The following is a 17,213-nucleotide window of genomic DNA, read 5'->3' as shown; positions in this document are numbered from 1 at the left end:
TGAACTTCTTTTTGCAGTTGATTTGGTATTTCTTCTTTGTTCCATTCTTCCTTTTGTGGTTTGGTAATTTTCCTTTGTATTATCTTGGATTTTATTTAGTCTTTGTGACTCACTTGTAAGTTTTTGGCTTGTGGTTACTCATTTTTGTAAGTCTATTAACCCATTACTATAACTGTTTGTATTAAACATATATTAATATAAGCTCAAACCCATCCTACTGAGAACAAAAAATTTTAAAAAGAAAAAAAATACTCTATATTTTCTTGCTTCCCTCTCCCACTCTTAATGATTTAGATGTCTTCTTTTACAATTCTGTGTTTATTCTATTTGTAATTCATGATAGTTATCAACTTTTCAGTTACAAGTTTCTCATTTCTGTAGCATCCTGCTTCTTTTCTATTTAGAGTAGACCTTTCAATATTTCTTTGAGCATGGGTTTAGTGTTGCTAAACTCTTGTAGTTTTTCTTGTCTGTGAAATTCTTTGTCTCCTTCTATCCTAAAGGATAGTCTTGCTGGATAAAGTATCCTAGGCTGCATCTTTTTTTCATTCAGGACTTTGAATATATCTTGCCACTCCCTTCTGGCCTGTAGTGTTTGTGTAGAGAAATCAGCTGAGAGCCTTATGGGGGTTCCCTTGTAACTCACTCTTTGCTTTTCTCTTGCTGTCTTTAGGATCATTTCTTTATCCTTGACTCTGGCCATCTTCTAGGTCACTTACTTGTTCCTCTGCATTATCTAGCCTGCTTTGTACAGCCTTTAGATCAGCTCTCATCTCAGCAAATCAGTTTACCCATTCTACTTGGCTCTTCTTTGTAGCTTCAGTTTCATTTTTGACATATTTTGTAACTCTAAACACTATCTCTTTAGTTCCTTCAGTACTTTGATCACTTTTTTTGAAATCTTGATCTAGTAGGCCATCAATATCTATTTCATTGATCATTCTTTCAGGGGCTTTCTCTTGCTCTTTTAATTGGGAGTGCTTCCTCTGCTTCTTCATCTTGCACATATCTCTCTGGTACTGTGGCTTATGGAGTATCAGTTATCTATTGTGGTCCTTAAGGAGTTTATTTATCTATCTAAAGCCTATGCAGGAATAAAACTTAAAAAAGAGAGAATTTTAAAAGAATGGGGAATAAAAATTTGAAAACAGTGTATAATCAATAATAGAAGAGCAATTTGAATCATACTAGCAATCATGTTGAGATGTCTTTTAAAAACCTTAAAAAAGGTGAAAAGATCAAAAAACAATATTTGAAACCTGTGTATAATCAATAACATGAAATCAAAATCAAGAGAAAAATGAAATGAGGTGGATTTTTAAAAATAATAATCACAAAAATATTTTTAAAAAATTTAAAAGGGATTAAAACTGTAGACATATACAATTGTTTAAAAAGTAAAAATTAAGGTAATAGAAAATAGAACAGATAATAAAAGATAAAATAAAAAGAGAATTTTGAAAGAAGGGAGAAAAAAAGATTTGAAAACAGTGTATAATGAATAAGAGAAGCGGAAGTTGAAGCAGAATAGCAATCGAGTTGAGACATCTTTTAAAAACCTTACAAAAAGGAGAAAAGGACAAAAAAGATATTTGAAACCTGTGTATAATCAATAATAGGAGATCAAAACCAAGAGAAGTAAAAATGAAATGAGGTGTATTTTTAAACATAATAACAATAAAAATATTTTAAAAGAAAAATTTAAGGGATTAAAACTGGAAGCATATACAATTGTTTAAAAAGTAAAAATTAAAAAGGTAATAGAACAGATAAGATTAAAAAAGGGGGGGGTGTTCTCGTGGAGACTGCACTCTTAATGATTTTATCCAGAGGTCTTTATGTTTTGCCCTGTTTTGCGTACTCATCTTGCTGTTTCCAGAGGCCCTCCATTGGCGCCCTCATCTGTGCTGCTCCCAGTGCCTGTCAGCAAGTAGATCGTGGCCCCTCCCAACACTGGGTCAGGTGCTGCTTTCCTTCATGGTGGGTGGGCGGGTCACTGCCCCTCCTGATGCAGCCGCAGTCAGATGCTGCACTTGGGCATGGTAGGTGGGTGGATCGCTCCCACTCCCAGCACCCCGGTCAGGTGTTGCATTCCTGCCAGGAAGGCAAGTGGCCACCTGCACTCTCCCTGCGCTGGTCGCTTCCCTTCTCTGTGCAGCTGCCTGCTCTACCTCGGGTTGGCGCTCTGTAGGTGGGCTCCGGGAAGACCACGGAACAGCCCTGCCCCTGCTCCGTGCCAAACCCAGCTCCTTGTTGTCTTGGCAGCGCGAATTCTCTAAGGGACCAGGGCAGAAAGAGCCTATCTGCCTCGGGCAGTAAACAAGTCTCAGTCCTTCCCAGGAGGCTGTGGACCCCCCAGGTGCAGATTCAGGGCTCGGCCCCGCCCCTGCCCAGTGCTGTGCACAGGAGGAGATGGTGGCTGTGGCTGCGCCCTGCCTCTCTTCTCCTGAGAAGCGCCAGTAATGGTGCCGTGGGTCTGAGGCGACAAAGGCTACGGCACCCCTCCACCCAGAGCACACCAGCAGTGTTGCTTTGCTTTTTTTTGTTGTAATTTATGGGGGACCCAGGTTGTTCTTCTCCGTATCCCCTCCCAGCCACAGCGCCATGGCATGTAGCCCCCTGCAGTCCCCCGGGGCTGCCTCAGTGCAGCCACCCCAGTCCTCTGCCTGGCTCAGCAGCCTATCCCAGCCCCCAGCTCCCAGCTCGCATCTCGTGCTGGGGGTCGCAGGGACCCTTTGTGCCCGTTTAACATAGTTCTGTCAGTCAAGAGCTGCTCCGTACAGATCTGAGCCTCAGAGGCTCCCCCTCCGTCCCACTGGCCTCTCTGTTGGAGAGGGGAGAGCCAGCAAAGGAGCACCAGTCCTCCTTTGCCTCTCCCTCCCCGTGGGACCCTTCCCGCTCTGTTTTGCTTTTTCTTTCTTTCCTTTTCTCCTACCAGATTTATGGCGTCTATGTCTTTTGAAGAGGGCGATGTTCTGTTGGAGTTCAGCAGGTGCTCTGGTTGGCTGGGTGGGTCCTGTGGATGTGAGTTTTGGTGTATTTGTGGGAGAGGGTGAGCTACGAGCATCCTTCTACTCCGCCATCTTGGCCCCGACTTACTGATTTTCTATCTGGAAGATCTGTCCATTGATGTGAGTAGAGTGTTAAGGTCTCCTACTATTTTTGTATTCCTGTCAATTTCTCCTTTTATGTCCATTAGTATTTGTTTTATATATTTAGGTGGTCCTGTATTGGGAACATATATTTTAGAGACCTAGTACTAGGCTGTGGATTTGAGTGGGCTGGTGATAGGGTCCTGGACACTGGCTGCAGGAATTGAGATGATTGTGCTGCCACCTGGGACTTGGCTGCTTCTGTGGCAGACCTCTTATAGGATGTTTTCACAAATCTGTCTCCAAGCTGTAGTGTGGGATTGGCAGACCAGAGCAATCCCCCTGGGGAAATAACCACTGAGTTCCCCTCCCAGGAGTCGTCCCCCTGAGATGTATGTTTCTGTGTTGCCACCCAGTACACACTCCAACGTCTGTCATGGCCAGATCTGCTTCTGCTGTGCACTAGTTGACAATGGGCCCACAGCTGGATCTGCTGCCACCATGCCCATGGTTTGGGCTGGACTACACCCCAGACCCTCCAGGGTGTCTCCATGCAGCTACAGAGAGTCCTCTCCCAGGGTCTGTCACCCAAGATTCAGTGCTTATCCTCTTGGTATATTTGTAGTCTCACCCGGTATGCACTTCAGATTGGGAAGTGTGGCAAGGTGGCAGCTGCCACTGCTGGTCTCTCTCTGCCCTGATTGTTAGTAAGCCAGCACACAGCAACTCCCGCGAGTAGAGTCGGCTTTCCCAGCCCCTCTGTCTGTCCCAATGGATTTCCTAGCAGGCAAGGGGACTCCCCAGAGGGAGAGTCTGCCCATCTGGACTTTCTCTCCTTTAAAGATCCGTCCTAGCAGTGCTGATTCCATCCTGATTATTTTCCCTGCCCCCCATTACTACCTAGTTACATGGAAATCTTTCTTACAGCTTTGGTTGTATAGGAGATCTACCAGATTCCAGTTGATTTTCTATAAGAATAATTCCCATGTAGATGATTTTTGGGTTTTTTGTTTTTGTTTTTTAATATATATTTTTATTGAAGTATAGTCAGTCTACAATGTTGTGTCAATTTCTGGTGTACAGCATAATGTTTCAGTTATACATGAACATACATATATTTGTTTTCATATTCTTTTTCTCCATAAGTTACTACAAGATATTCAGTAAAGTTCCTTGTGCTATACAGTGTAAACTTGTTGTTTATCTATTATATATATATTAGTATCTGCAAATCTTGAACTCCCAATTTATCCCTTCCCATCCCCTTCCCTCCCTTGTAACCATAAGTTTGTTTTCTATGTCTGTGAGTCTGTTTCTGTTTTGTAAATAAGTTCATTTGTCTTTTTTTTTTTTTTTAAAGATTCTACATATACGTGATATCATATGGAATTTTTCTTTCTCTTTCTGGCTTACTTCACTTAGAATGACATTCTCTCGGTCTGCCCATTTTGCTGCAAATGGCGTTATTTTATTAATTTTTATGGCTGAGTAGCATCCTATTGTATAAATATACCACAGCTTCTTTATCCAGTCACCTGTTGATGGATGTTTAGGTTGTTTCCATGTCTTGGCTATTGTAAATAGTGCTGCTATGAACATTGGGGTGCATGTGTCTTTTTGAATTAAGGTTCCCTCTGGATATATGCCCAGGAATGGAATTGCTGGATCATATGGTAATTCCATTTTTAGTCTTTTGAGGACTCGTCATACTGTTTTCCACAATGGCTGCACCAAACTGCATTCCCATCGACAGTGTAGGAGAGTTCCCTTTTCTCCACACCCTCTCCAGCATTTATCATCTGTAGATTTTTTAATAATGGCCATTCTGACTGGTGTGAGGTGATATCTCATTGTAGTTTTGATTTGAATTTCTCTGATAATTAGTGATATTGAGCATTTTTTTCCTGTGCCTGTTGAACATTTGTATGTCTTCATTGGAGAATTGCTTGTTTAGGTCTTCTGCCCATTGTTGGATTGAGTTGTCTGTTTTTTTCTTATTAATTTGTATGAGTTGTTTATATATTCTGGAAATTAAGCCCTTGTAAGTCTTATCATTTGCAAATATTTTCTCCCATTCCATAGGTTGTCTTTTTGTTTTGTTTACAGTTTCCTTTGCTGTGAAAAAGCTTATAAGTTTAATGAAGTCCCATTTGTTTATTTTTTGCTTTTACTTCTATTGCCTGGGTAGAGTGCCCTAGGAGAACATTGCTGAGATTTATGTCAGAGAATGTTTTGCCTATGTTTTCTTCTAAGAGATTTATAGTGTCTTGTCTTGTGTTTAAGTGTTTAAGCCATTTTGAGTTTATTTTTGTGTATGGTGTGAGGGAGTGTTCTAACTTCATTGATTTTACATGCAGTTGTCCAGTTTTCCCAGCACCGTTTGCTGAAGAGACTGTCTTTTCTCCATTGTATGTTCTTGCCTCCTTTGTCAAAGATTAATTGACCAAAAGTTTGTGGGTTTATTCGGGGCTCTCTATTCTGATCCATTGATCCACATGTCTGTTTTTGTACCAATACCATGCTGTTTTTAATACCGTAGCTCTGTAGTATTGTCTGAAGTCTGGGAGGGTTATTCCTCCAGCTTTGTTCTTCTTCAGTATTACTTTGGCAATTCTGGGTCTTTTGTGATTCCATGTAAATTTTAGGATTGTTTGTTCTAATTCTGTAAAAAAAAAAAAATGTCCTGGATAAATCTGTAGATTGCTTTGGGTAGTATAGCCATTTAAACAATATTAATTCTTCCAACCCAAGAACATGGGATATCTTTCCATTTCTTTGTCAGGTATAGGTGATTTTTGATTTGTTTGTGGGAGGAGGTGAGCTCCACATCCTCCTACTCTGTCGTCTTGATCCCACTTCCACTGTACTCCAGGCTGGTCTTCTTTCTATTGGTTGAACTAATCAAACCCTTTCCCTTCTTTTCTTGCCATTTCTCTTCCTTCTGTCTGCTGTGCTCTTTCTCTGGCTCTTCACATGACTTGCTCCTTTCTATCTTTCCAGATAACCACCTCAGAGTGACCTTCCCTGACAATCTAAAATAGACCCAACTCCATTTTTCTCTGGCATGGCACCCTATTTGTTTTCTTCCTCCAACTTATCTCATGTGTCAGTGTATGTGCATATGTGGGTGTCATTTGTATGTGTGTCTATCTCTCCCATCAGACTATAAGTTTCATGAATGTAGGGGTAATGGCCATTTAGTGCCCATCCAATAAAAATGTTTTGAATAAACAAATGGGTGGAGAAGGACTTGGGGATATAGGTATCATGAGGTTTTGAAAAGACTAAAAGTATGAATGTTTTTGGTTCCAGATCTTCATGCCAAGGACTGTCAGGGTTAGGCACAAACTTCAGACTTTCAGGATAGGGTCAGAGCTAGAGATTATTGTGGCCATGGTGCATGATGTGGAGGCCAGAGCAGTAATTGTATCTATACTAGGTGTAGAAATGACTGAAATAACAAATTCAAGTATAGTATAAAGCTGCCCTGATAACCAGTGTCCCGGAGACACAGAACTTTCTTTCATCAGAGGCAGAACATGATTTAAAGGGAAGCAATAAATTCTTTGGCATCAGACAAACCTGGGTTTGAGTACTAGCTCAATCACTGACAAGCTAGGTGACTTTGGACAATTTATTTAACCTATCTAAGCATCAGTTTTCTTATCAGTAAAATGGATATGATAATACAATTATTGCATGGGTTTATTATAAGAACTAATGAGTTAAGATGTACAGAATATAACACATAATACAAACCAGGAATGAACAAGAGGAAGAAGAATAAGAAGGAACAGAAGAAAAAGAAGAAATGAGCTCTCACAAGTTTATACAGTCCTAAGATTCTCTTTGTATCATTGCCTTGGCCTGGGATTTCAGGAAGGTGATTGTGATTACCCAGGCATGATGGCATGGGTTACAATCTTAAGGCTATGATCATAGCTCCATGACCATACCAAAAACCAGTCAATTAATCAAGAAAAAAGAGAATCATTCAAGCCGAACCATGGGCCAGCAGTGGTTTACTAACCCAGCAATTCTGTGCCATTCATGTCCATCTGGGTCACTGTAGAGTAACTCCTCCTTGTACTTTGAGGTGGAGATGTATTGATATAGCACAGAGTCACAGATGGTGAGGGAGCTAGGAAAGGCTTCAATATGGCTTCCTTCAAAGGATGCCACAAATGCAATACAATACAAAAGAAGTCACTTACCTCCTGAATGAGGACATAAATTCTGAGAAGTAATCATGCCACTAGTTGTTCTTGATGCACAAAATAGAAGCAGCAGTGAATTATCAATCTTAAAATTAGGAATATTTTCTATGAATATTTGTAGTTCATTATGGACTTTTGAGGCTCATTATACAAGAACTAAAACATGGAATTTTATGATTACTTTGTATAATTATGTATAGACAGAGAGAGCCAAACTCCCTCTAAAGTCAGTGGGAGATATGCATAAAGAATGAGCACTAAAATTGGCCCCATGCATTTTTCAATTTTGCTGGATGTAGAATTCAGTATTTTAAAATGACAAAAGACTCATCTTATTTTTGAATTGACTATAAAGCACAATAACAATAATTTATTTACATAGCTGTGCTCTGGGAGCTCATAGCATTTTGCAGATGTTATCTTAGTTATTTTTATAATGGAAGGGGTAAGAGGTTTTAATCCCTGCTTTTTTCCATCTATGGAAACTGAGTCACAAATTGGCCAAGTCATTTACTTGTAATAGCACAATAGGTTGTTGATATATTTGTCTTTTAAAATGAGATTAATAATAATGCCTGCCCTATCTCATAGTGTTGCTATAAGGACATGTATAGGACACTTCTTGTGTGATTTCAAACCATCTTGATCTCACCTCCTACCCCAGGCACTACTGCATTGTTGATTTCCTTGAAGACTTCCAACCTGACACTGCCTCACATTGGATCGCTGCCACTGTCTATTGCTCCCTACCCTGTGGTTTTGAGGATATCTTATGGTTGGATTTTCTTGAGACCCCTCTTGACCAATGGAAGCCAGAGTTTATGAACAAATGCTTTCCACATTTTCCCCTGAGATGGTAGTTCTGAGACACACTCTTTTAGTTTTCTCAGCTTTGCAACCATCCCTGGAGATACCGAACTCAAGACTGTATTGTCTTTTTTTCTTTCGTCTTTCACTTCCCCATGTCTCTCCTTGCAATTTCTTCTCTAATACCTGCAGCCAGGCCTTTCCCTCAGGCTGTGCTTTAAGGATAACTAAAGGCAAAGAGAATGACATGAAATGGTAACATATATGAGAGAACTTGACAACCCCAATATGCTATGTAATAAAAGTTGTTAGTATGACTTATATAATAATAGTACTTGTACCAATTATAGCCATTATAATTAATGTCAACTTGAAGCTATTGAAGCACTGAAACAGAAATTCTCACGTCTTTCTGAAACCCTGGAATCACCATAAATCAGCAGCATTCCTTTCTCTGGAGGAACACAAAGACTTCCCAAGGGATATGCAGGCAAAAAAAAAAAAAAAAAAAAAAAAAAAAAAAAAGAATGAAGAGAACCAATTTCCTTCATCATCTCAACTTCCCTATGTATAATTCCCAAAATTGATGTGCCTAAGAATGTGCCTGCAATTAAGGTATCCTACCAATGTTGACCTTTCCCACTTGTCCTTTCAGAATTGTCCTCCAGCTACACAAAAGAAAGGCAGAACGCACATCCTGAATCTTGCTGTGATATAACCCATCTTCTAATTACTGTTTAAAAAACAATAGCAACATTCCTGAGAAAGAGTCCTGTGAAAGAAAATCCAAGAGCACTGGTAAGAAATAACTTTTGTGAACCTCTCACTTCTTAATGGTCCTATAGCTTTTCTACCATGTGTTGTTAATTTTTACACATAGATTAAAAATGCCCGTATAAAAGCAGAACATCTACTTATGTACAAATGGAGGACAAAATGTTTCTAAAATGCTTCTGGAATGTGGTGCCCAGAACTTTAGGAAGACAGTTTCATTTAATTAGGGGAAAAAAATCTTTCTCCTCAGCTGATATGTTTATGTAATTCTGTCAAATGAATAATTATAAACAATAATTTTCAACAATAAAATTAAATTACTAATCTATATATAAAATTCTCAAATGTCTTTCTACCGTAAGTTTTAAGGCACTTTTAGGAGATTTAGATTAGAAAGCTGAAATATAGCATGCAAAATATGTATATATATGTGTTTATGTGTTTGTAGCCCATGAGACAAATCTTAAAATGCACAACTTCCAATTTTTTAATGTCTCATTTTTAAATAATTTTAAATGTTTCCCTTTGCAATTCATGCATATCTTGGGGGAGATACTTTGAGACTATGCAAATATCTAGGTCCTCCTTAAACTTTTGCCCACAATTTTTAGCATCCATTGGTGGATCTTGTCTGCTATAATTATTACTGTGATGTTCTAATGGTGATTTTCCATTTCCCTCATTCCTTCTATATTTACTACCTGGAATTCTTTTGTAAGGAATAGCCATCCCTCCATTTGTTTATTTGTTTATTTAAATTTATATTATATCAATATGGACTCATGGCTGTTTCTTGTATTCGATGGGCTATAATCCTATACTGTTGTTATTTACTTTGTTCCTCAAATTCAAGCTTTGACCAGTGGGGTTTTCAATAATTGGGAAAGAAATCCCTTTGCAAGTCATATGGTTTAAATTATTTACTTTCAATAAAATTGAAGGGCTAGTCACATTACCAGCTGATTGATTGTTTAAAAGAATGTCGATGATAGAACACTGAATTTTTTTCCCATGCAATACAGAAGACCTTCAAACAATTAAGTGATATTGTAATAAAAAAAATTTTCATTCTCATATACCTGTCCTGTAGCCCAGGAGTTCTAGTGCTCTGTATCTATTCAAGAGAAATGAGCACATATGTTTACCCAAAGACTTGTAGCAATTTTCATAGCTGTTTTATTCATAAGAGCCAAAACGTAGAAACAATTCAAATATCCATGAATAATAGAATGGATAATAAAGTTGTAGCCTATTCATAAGATGGAATATAACACAGTACTTTTTTCAAAGAACAAACTGCTGATATACCCCAAAACATTGATGAATGTCAAACACATTATGTTAAGTGAAAGAAGTCACACAAAGGAGTAAACACTGGATGAGTCCATTCATATGAAATTCAAGAACATGTTAAATTCAATTTAGGGTGATAGAAGTGAGAGCCATCTTGAGGGCAGTATTGTTTGGGAAAGGGCACAAGGGAAGCTTCTGCTGTGCTGTAAATGTCCTCGATCTTGAGCAGGGTGATGATGGTTACATGAGTGCACACATTTGTCAAAACTCATCTTAGGATTTGTCTACCTTTTTGGTGTATAAATTATACCTCAATAAAATAATAGAGTGTGAAAAATACCAACTGAGAAAAATGTTTAACATGTATAGGATACAAAGGACATATATGCAGGACATATAAATCGTTCCTGCACACACAAAAAAAGTGTCCAGTGAAAAAGTGAGTAAAAGATAGAAATAGGCCAGTCACCCTAAAGGAGTTGTATATCATCAAAATGCCTATGAAAAAAATCCACTGGTAATCAGAGATATGCCAAATGAAACACAGAACTCTGCAACCTCTTTCTAACCCCAAACTGGTAACTTTGTTGGGAGGATAATGGAGGAGTATAAAGTCTCTCCCCCTCTCTCTCCCTCCCTCTCTCCCCTCTCCCCCTCTCTCTCTGAGACTGATTACAATGTTATAAGTAATAATTGAAGTAATAAATGCTTATTTGTACCTATAATGAGCACTATAACAAGTAATAATAGAATAGATAATGAAATTATCTTGATCTAAGCATCAGTCATTAAGAGCTAGAATTGAGTCACAATTCTTGAATCCATACAAGATACAAGACAGTCTGAGTTTTCTAAATCCAAACCTCTTATTGGGCCTTTGACAGCGGTGTGGCCTCCACATGTACATTACACACTTCGGCCGAAGGTGTCTGCGCTGGCGGGGAGAGCAGGAAGACCGCATGGGGACACTCCAGCCTTCCTGGTGCAAGCTGCGTGGTACAAGGTAAAGCAGAAATCCAACCTGGCTGGTCCCTGAGCCGATATATTTTGTTTGGCTTTTGTGGTGTGCTAGTTTTAATTGAGGCCAGCATTTAAAAAGTCAACAATTAAGTACGAAAATGATTTACATCTAGCTAAATAAGCTGGAGCTCTGTAGCAGCTGACCCACCCAGAGGCTGGGTGTCAGGTTTCCTGATGTCAGACCCACATTACTCATTTATGTTACGCATCTTGTCCCTATAGGTAATTGACTTTGTGATCTGATGTAAAATGCCAGGGGGAAAAGACAACAGCCTCTAAATTTTAAAGACTACCGTTTACTAATAATGTACATGAGAGTCTGTGTGTGTATGTGTATGTGTATGTGTATGTGTATGTCAGAGAGAGAGAGAGAAAGAATAAAGTCCTCAGATGGACTGCTTTACTTAGTTCTTTAGTACCTTGAAGTTACAAATGTCCTTCTATACAACTTTACATAGAATAAATATGCAGAACTATCTTTAGAAAATTTAGCAAGCTGCAAGAGCTCCCTTTCCAATTGATTGTTACCCTGTGATATTAGTGGGCAGGAATGTATTGCGACATGGAGTTTTGGACAAGGTTGTATGTAACATAGGGGAGCTGTGGATGCTTCTGACAGGGGGGAGTGAGTGCATCTTTTTTCAAAAGGGCATGGATTTTACTCTTGGGACTCGCTCTCAAAGGGTTTTGTCCCTTTCTTGACCCAGTTAAAGGTGGCTCACCTCCTCTGGCAGCAGTGTGGCTGACTAGCTCCCTTCTTAAATGTAGAGCAAAGGTTCAGTAGTTCAGTGCCCCCGAAGTTCATAGAAGGCATGTTAAAACCAAGACAGCTGTCCCAACCCTCCAGAGTTTATATTCAGTAGGTCTGGGGTGGATCCCAAGAATTTGTATTTCTAACAAGTTCCCAGGCCATGCTGACACAGCTGGTCAGGGAGCCACACTTTGAGAATCTGTGATAAAATCTTCAACCTCTGGTAAAGTGGGCTAATTCATGGGAGTCTGTATTAATGATTTATGCTCAGGAGGGTTAGACATAAATAATAACCTAATATATTTAATTGCATATTCTTAATACATGCTTCCTGTTACTAATTACTCTGATTTTTTTTCCCTGCAAACAGCTCAGGAAGTGGAAGTATTTAATTGTGGGGCTTTTATTGGAGGCATAAAAGCAATCAGTGAGAACTGATTCAGTTGAACCTGAGATCTAAGTCGTTCATTTTCCCCTGGGGAGTCCCTCCAGTTGGCAGTCACAAACATACTCTGCCCTGTGGTTTTGTTGCTGAAGCTTGAGGTTCCCATGATAGATCAAGGAGTTCTGGGCTGGCATGGCATTGAAAGAGACCACTGTGAAACAGCAAGACCAGGCAAGCTTTAAAACTAGAATGGGCTCGCTGGGGAAGTGACAAAAGGGATTCTTTCTCTCCTTGATGGATTTAAAGGTAGAATCCTGATTCTCCTGAGAACTGTTCAAAAGCCCCTCCCCTAAGGCATGCCGGCTCTTCCCCGTCTGTCTCTGTCTTCTGTCTTTACTGCAGCCAACCATTCCGAGGTAGTCAATGCATATCTTTCGTTTGTGTGTGTTTATGCAGAATCTGCATGGGTTTTTAATTTACATAAATGTTGTTCTAAACATTACTGCTGCATTTCCCACTCAACTCTAATATTTTATGATTCATCTATGTTGACAGGATGCCCCTCTAACTTCAGCAGGCATCAAAATCACCAGGGAAAGTTATTAAGATAGAGATTCCCAGGTTCCAGTCCAAGAGATTCTTGTTCAGAAGGTCTTAGGTGATGCCCCAGAATCTGTATTTAAACAAATTTATTGGGGTATAATTTATATACCGTAAAATTCACCTGTTTTATGTATACAATTTAAGGATTTTTTGTAAATTCGTAGAGTTGTATAACCACACCACACAATCCCGTTGGAAATGTACATTTTAATAAGCTCCCCAGGGGCTTCCGAGGCAGCAGGTCCTCAGACTGCATTTTCAGCATTGTCGAGATTGAGAGTATGTCTTGGGGGGACTCCACCAGAGCTGTCACTTCTTGCTAGACCTTTTCATGGCCCCCACTCCTCTCACACTCTTAGTCCTCTCACTCCTCATGGCCCTTCATGCCTTCCTTTTATATGATGTGAGCTGTGTTCATGCCCCCACCCCTCTCGCTTTTCCTTGCTCCTGCTCCTCTCACACACACACTGATATTTCCCTGTTAGATGATTCCATCTGAAATGTATATGCTAACGTAAGTCGTTGTCTGTTCTCTCATTCATGTGGTTCTTAGACCTTGCTTTAAGAAATATTCTTTAAAACTATGCAGAGGGAGATTAGATGAAGATCATAGGAGCTTCATGCCACAACAAGGCAGATCAATCAGCCAAGAGAAATGACGTTGCTTGGCTGGGGAAGAAGGTGCTTCTTTATGTGTGGTAAATAAGGTTGACCCCCCCAAAAAACCTTGACCAGAATTGTTCCTAAGCAGGAGGCCAGCCATGGGTCTCAGTCAGTCCCTAGCCACCTTCAGGGATGGTGGGATCAATAGTTAGGATCTTGTGACTTCATATGTAAAGTGCTGCTTGTCAAGACAGAAGCCACAGCACCTCAAGTTCTGTCTGGAGCCTAAATAGGGAACAGAAACCAAATATCACTGCTTCTGGCATTGAAGTAGATCATGGAGATGAACATCATTCATAAGTACATCAGACTCTGCCTCTCCGTGCAGGACCCAAAGTTCTACATGACTATAAAATGCAACCTAATAAACCACTGAAAATTATCTAGAGTTTTCCACTCAAGTAAAAATATTTATTGAACAAATATCATGCCCCAGGCACATTTGTTTCTGGGTCATCGATGCACATAATTAAATTCACCAGTGAAGATGGCAGAGTATACAGATATGCTGCCCTTTGTCCTTGCCTCATGGACTGCTTAGAAGTAAGAGAGTTTTTTAGGGGGTAAATAGAATACTAGAGCAGAGTTCTTGGGCTCACACTCCAAGTTCAATCTGAAAATTCCTTTCCTTTCCTTTATTTTTTAGATATTAGTGTTTACCTTCTTCCCTTGCCCCGTTCATTTCTTTGATAATATTAGGGTTTCATGCAAGCTTTCCTTTGAAGAAAGGGTTCCACTATTTTAAAGAAAATTGTAAAACCTTCTAAGTAAATTAAGTCACTTACTTGCTAAGAGCTGTCTTTGTGTAAGGCGCTGTGTTGGGTGTAAGGTGCTGGGGGCCCTTATCTTTCTTGCTTACCATTGTAGCCCCAGTACCTAGCACAGAGTTTGGCTCAAAAAATGTTTATTGAACAAATGATGGAACAAATGAATGAATAACACTAATTACACTGTATTGTAATAATTTATTTACCTGTTTGTTTTCCCAATTAACCTGTGAGCTCATGGACAGCAGAAACCATGTTTTATTTATTGCAGTATCAATGGGAACTCCCACATGACCCAATGTATTGTAGGCACTTACTAATGGTGGAATGAATGGATGAATGCAAAGCAGGTGTAAAACCTTGCCCATGGCAACAAAACTAAGTATAGTCGATCCAGAAACAGAACTGACAATTACTGCTTTCTGATTTCATACTTACTGTACAAAGCCATAAGACCCCCTCTATGAAGAATGAGACATTTTTGGGTATTTGGGGACTGGCCAGAGTGGTGAGCAGCAGCCAGCAGACAATACCACTGTGATCTCATCTTTGCCTGTCTTGCCTCTTTGGCAAGTTTGATTGCCAGGTCTGCAGAGGAATATGCTGGGCTGCTGTTTCCTACTTAACAAGCAGTCAGATGAGCTGGGTTGTAGCTGGAATCTGAAAGGGACACTGGAAAGGCCCTATGCCTTCTCTCCAAATGCAAATACCACTGGAAGGGTGAAGTCTCAAATCACCATTTCTCCACTCACAGTGAATAACTTAGATAATCAGGTACCTTTAACCTGTTATCTGGTTTAACTTGCTCTCATTGGAGACCCAGGCTTGCTTGAGAGGACATTGTGGATTGTCACTTGTTGCAGAGGTAGGTAGGTAAACATAGGGCAATGGACAACATGAGCAGAGTAGGGGTCCAGAGGCACTGGCTTCAGCACAGGTTAGCATGAAAGGCACCAGTCCTGAATCCAAGCTCCTCTTACTTCACATTTTCCCAAGGGTCTACTTGGACTCAGTCTATATGCCAGCTTACCAACTTTGTCATCCAATATTTGACAGCCCTTGATGGGAGCTACCATAATAGAAGACATGGCTCTATTCACCCTACACTTTCTCATCATTTTAACCTACAGAGGATTTTCCCACTGTTTCCAGGTTTGTATGAACCTTGTGTCTAGCTCAGGATCAATGTGCAGAGCATTGTACATAGCTCACTAGTAACTTTATGTTTATTATTGAACAAATTAGAATTGAACATGTCTTAAGTACTAATAGGGACAGCAAAACGGTACAATTGGGAAAAGCACAAGACTAGAAAACAAGAATCTCAGTTCTGCCATTTATTGGCTCCAGGAAAAAGAACCCCTTTTTGCCTCAGTTTTCTCATCTATTAAAAGGGCATAATAGTACTCACTGTACCCACCTTATAAAGCTGTTTTAAATGTTACTAGAGATAATGGATGACGAAGTCTACTGAAAGTTAAAATGAGATATAAAAATGCAAGGTATTTCTCTTTAAAATAATGGGCTCGATAGGATGACCATATAATTTACTCTCTAAATCAGGAAGGGAAATAATTAACTGTTATTAGTCTACAACAGGCATAAAATGGAACTGTCCTAGGCAAGTCTGGATATTCTGTAAGTCCCCCTTACATTGACTTTTATTCCATTCTGTGCATCCTTCCCACCTCTTCCCTTGGCTCCTCTCCCACCTCTTTGTTCTAAAATGCTCTGCTTTATCTTTAAGTGCAGGCATCCTGTTTAGGGAGAGCAAGAAAATGTATGAGTATGATTGTGTGTGTTCTTTGAAATATCTGACCTAGAAAAAAGTCGGGCCATGAATAAACATGTTGCTATTACAACCTAAAGATCCCCATATAAATAGCTGCAGTGCTCGGCTTTGGCTGATGATTGATTACTCAAATGGGCTCCAGTTTTCCCCTGGGCCTTTTTTGTTTCCTTCCATCTAATACTACAGTTTTTTCTGGTTTTGTTTTTTGGGCTTTTTGCCTCTGACATGTTGCTAAGTAGAGTGTAAGGCAGAACTCCCAGGGCTGGTCTGGACAGTCTCCCCAGCTGAGCAACCAGAGACAGTGGCCTGGGGCACATCTTGGGTGGGGACTCAGTGGAGAAGCTGAGAGGTGGCCCACTTTGGCTCTTGCAACAGAATAATCAAGTGACCAACTTTGCTCAGGCTCTTGGCTTTTGGGGTGGCCTTATCCTTTCCTGGTGGGGTTTTTCCTCAAAATTTCCATCCAGGATGGAGGAAGGAGCTCACCTGCCTTTTGGGGATTGAAAAAGTTACTCTCAAACAAAAGTGGGTGAGAAATGATAAAGCCAAAGGCCAAGTGGCTGGCCGAGTTTCTCCACTCTCCCTTTCTCACCGTAATGAGCACCATACCCAGAAGGCTGAGTGAGCACACATGAACAAAATTCATGGCTTAAAGTGAAATAAAATTTGCAGCATAATTAATCTGATACATGTTCAATGGTAAATGGTTATTATGTTGCTGCTCCATATACGTGTGTGTGTGTGTGTGTGTGTGTGTGTATAACCATTCACAGAAATGAACATAATTGGAATTGCTTTTAGACAGCAATATAAGTATTTCTGAGGTCAGCTATCAACAGTTGTCCCTTATTTTCCTTTAAAAAAAAATAGGCCATTTTGGTTTGGTCCCATATTTTGGCATGCCTAGGCTAGAAAAGCTGGTTTCTTTGCCTCAGTTGTCCCCATCTTCTGTGGTACCTAGATCATAATGCTCTTTTACTCAGACTATGAATGGCTTCCCTTTACCTTCTAAAACTTGACCCCAGCTGATATTTCCTGCCTGATCTCTT

At 39.9% G+C, this 17,213-nt stretch overlaps 1 protein-coding gene across 2 annotated transcripts in view; it reads left to right on the top strand.

The window, feature by feature from the left end:
• LHFPL1 (LHFPL tetraspan subfamily member 1) overlaps window positions 1-17,213 on the top strand; it is a 165,462-nt gene that overhangs the window by 75,533 nt on the left and 72,716 nt on the right. For both annotated transcript variants that reach the window (XR_836224.3, XR_006719251.2), the window contains 2 exons: window positions 8,772-8,914; window positions 11,068-11,186. The gene's annotated coding sequence lies outside the window, so the exon portion shown is untranslated. The remainder of the gene's footprint in view (window positions 1-8,771; window positions 8,915-11,067; window positions 11,187-17,213) is intronic.

This window comes from Camelus bactrianus, chromosome X (genome assembly GCF_048773025.1).
Source record: "Camelus bactrianus isolate YW-2024 breed Bactrian camel chromosome X, ASM4877302v1, whole genome shotgun sequence".
Lineage (NCBI taxonomy): Eukaryota > Metazoa > Chordata > Mammalia > Artiodactyla > Camelidae > Camelus > Camelus bactrianus.
Note: the sequence above shows the minus strand (reverse complement) of the source record. Positions and strands in the feature narration are given on the sequence as shown.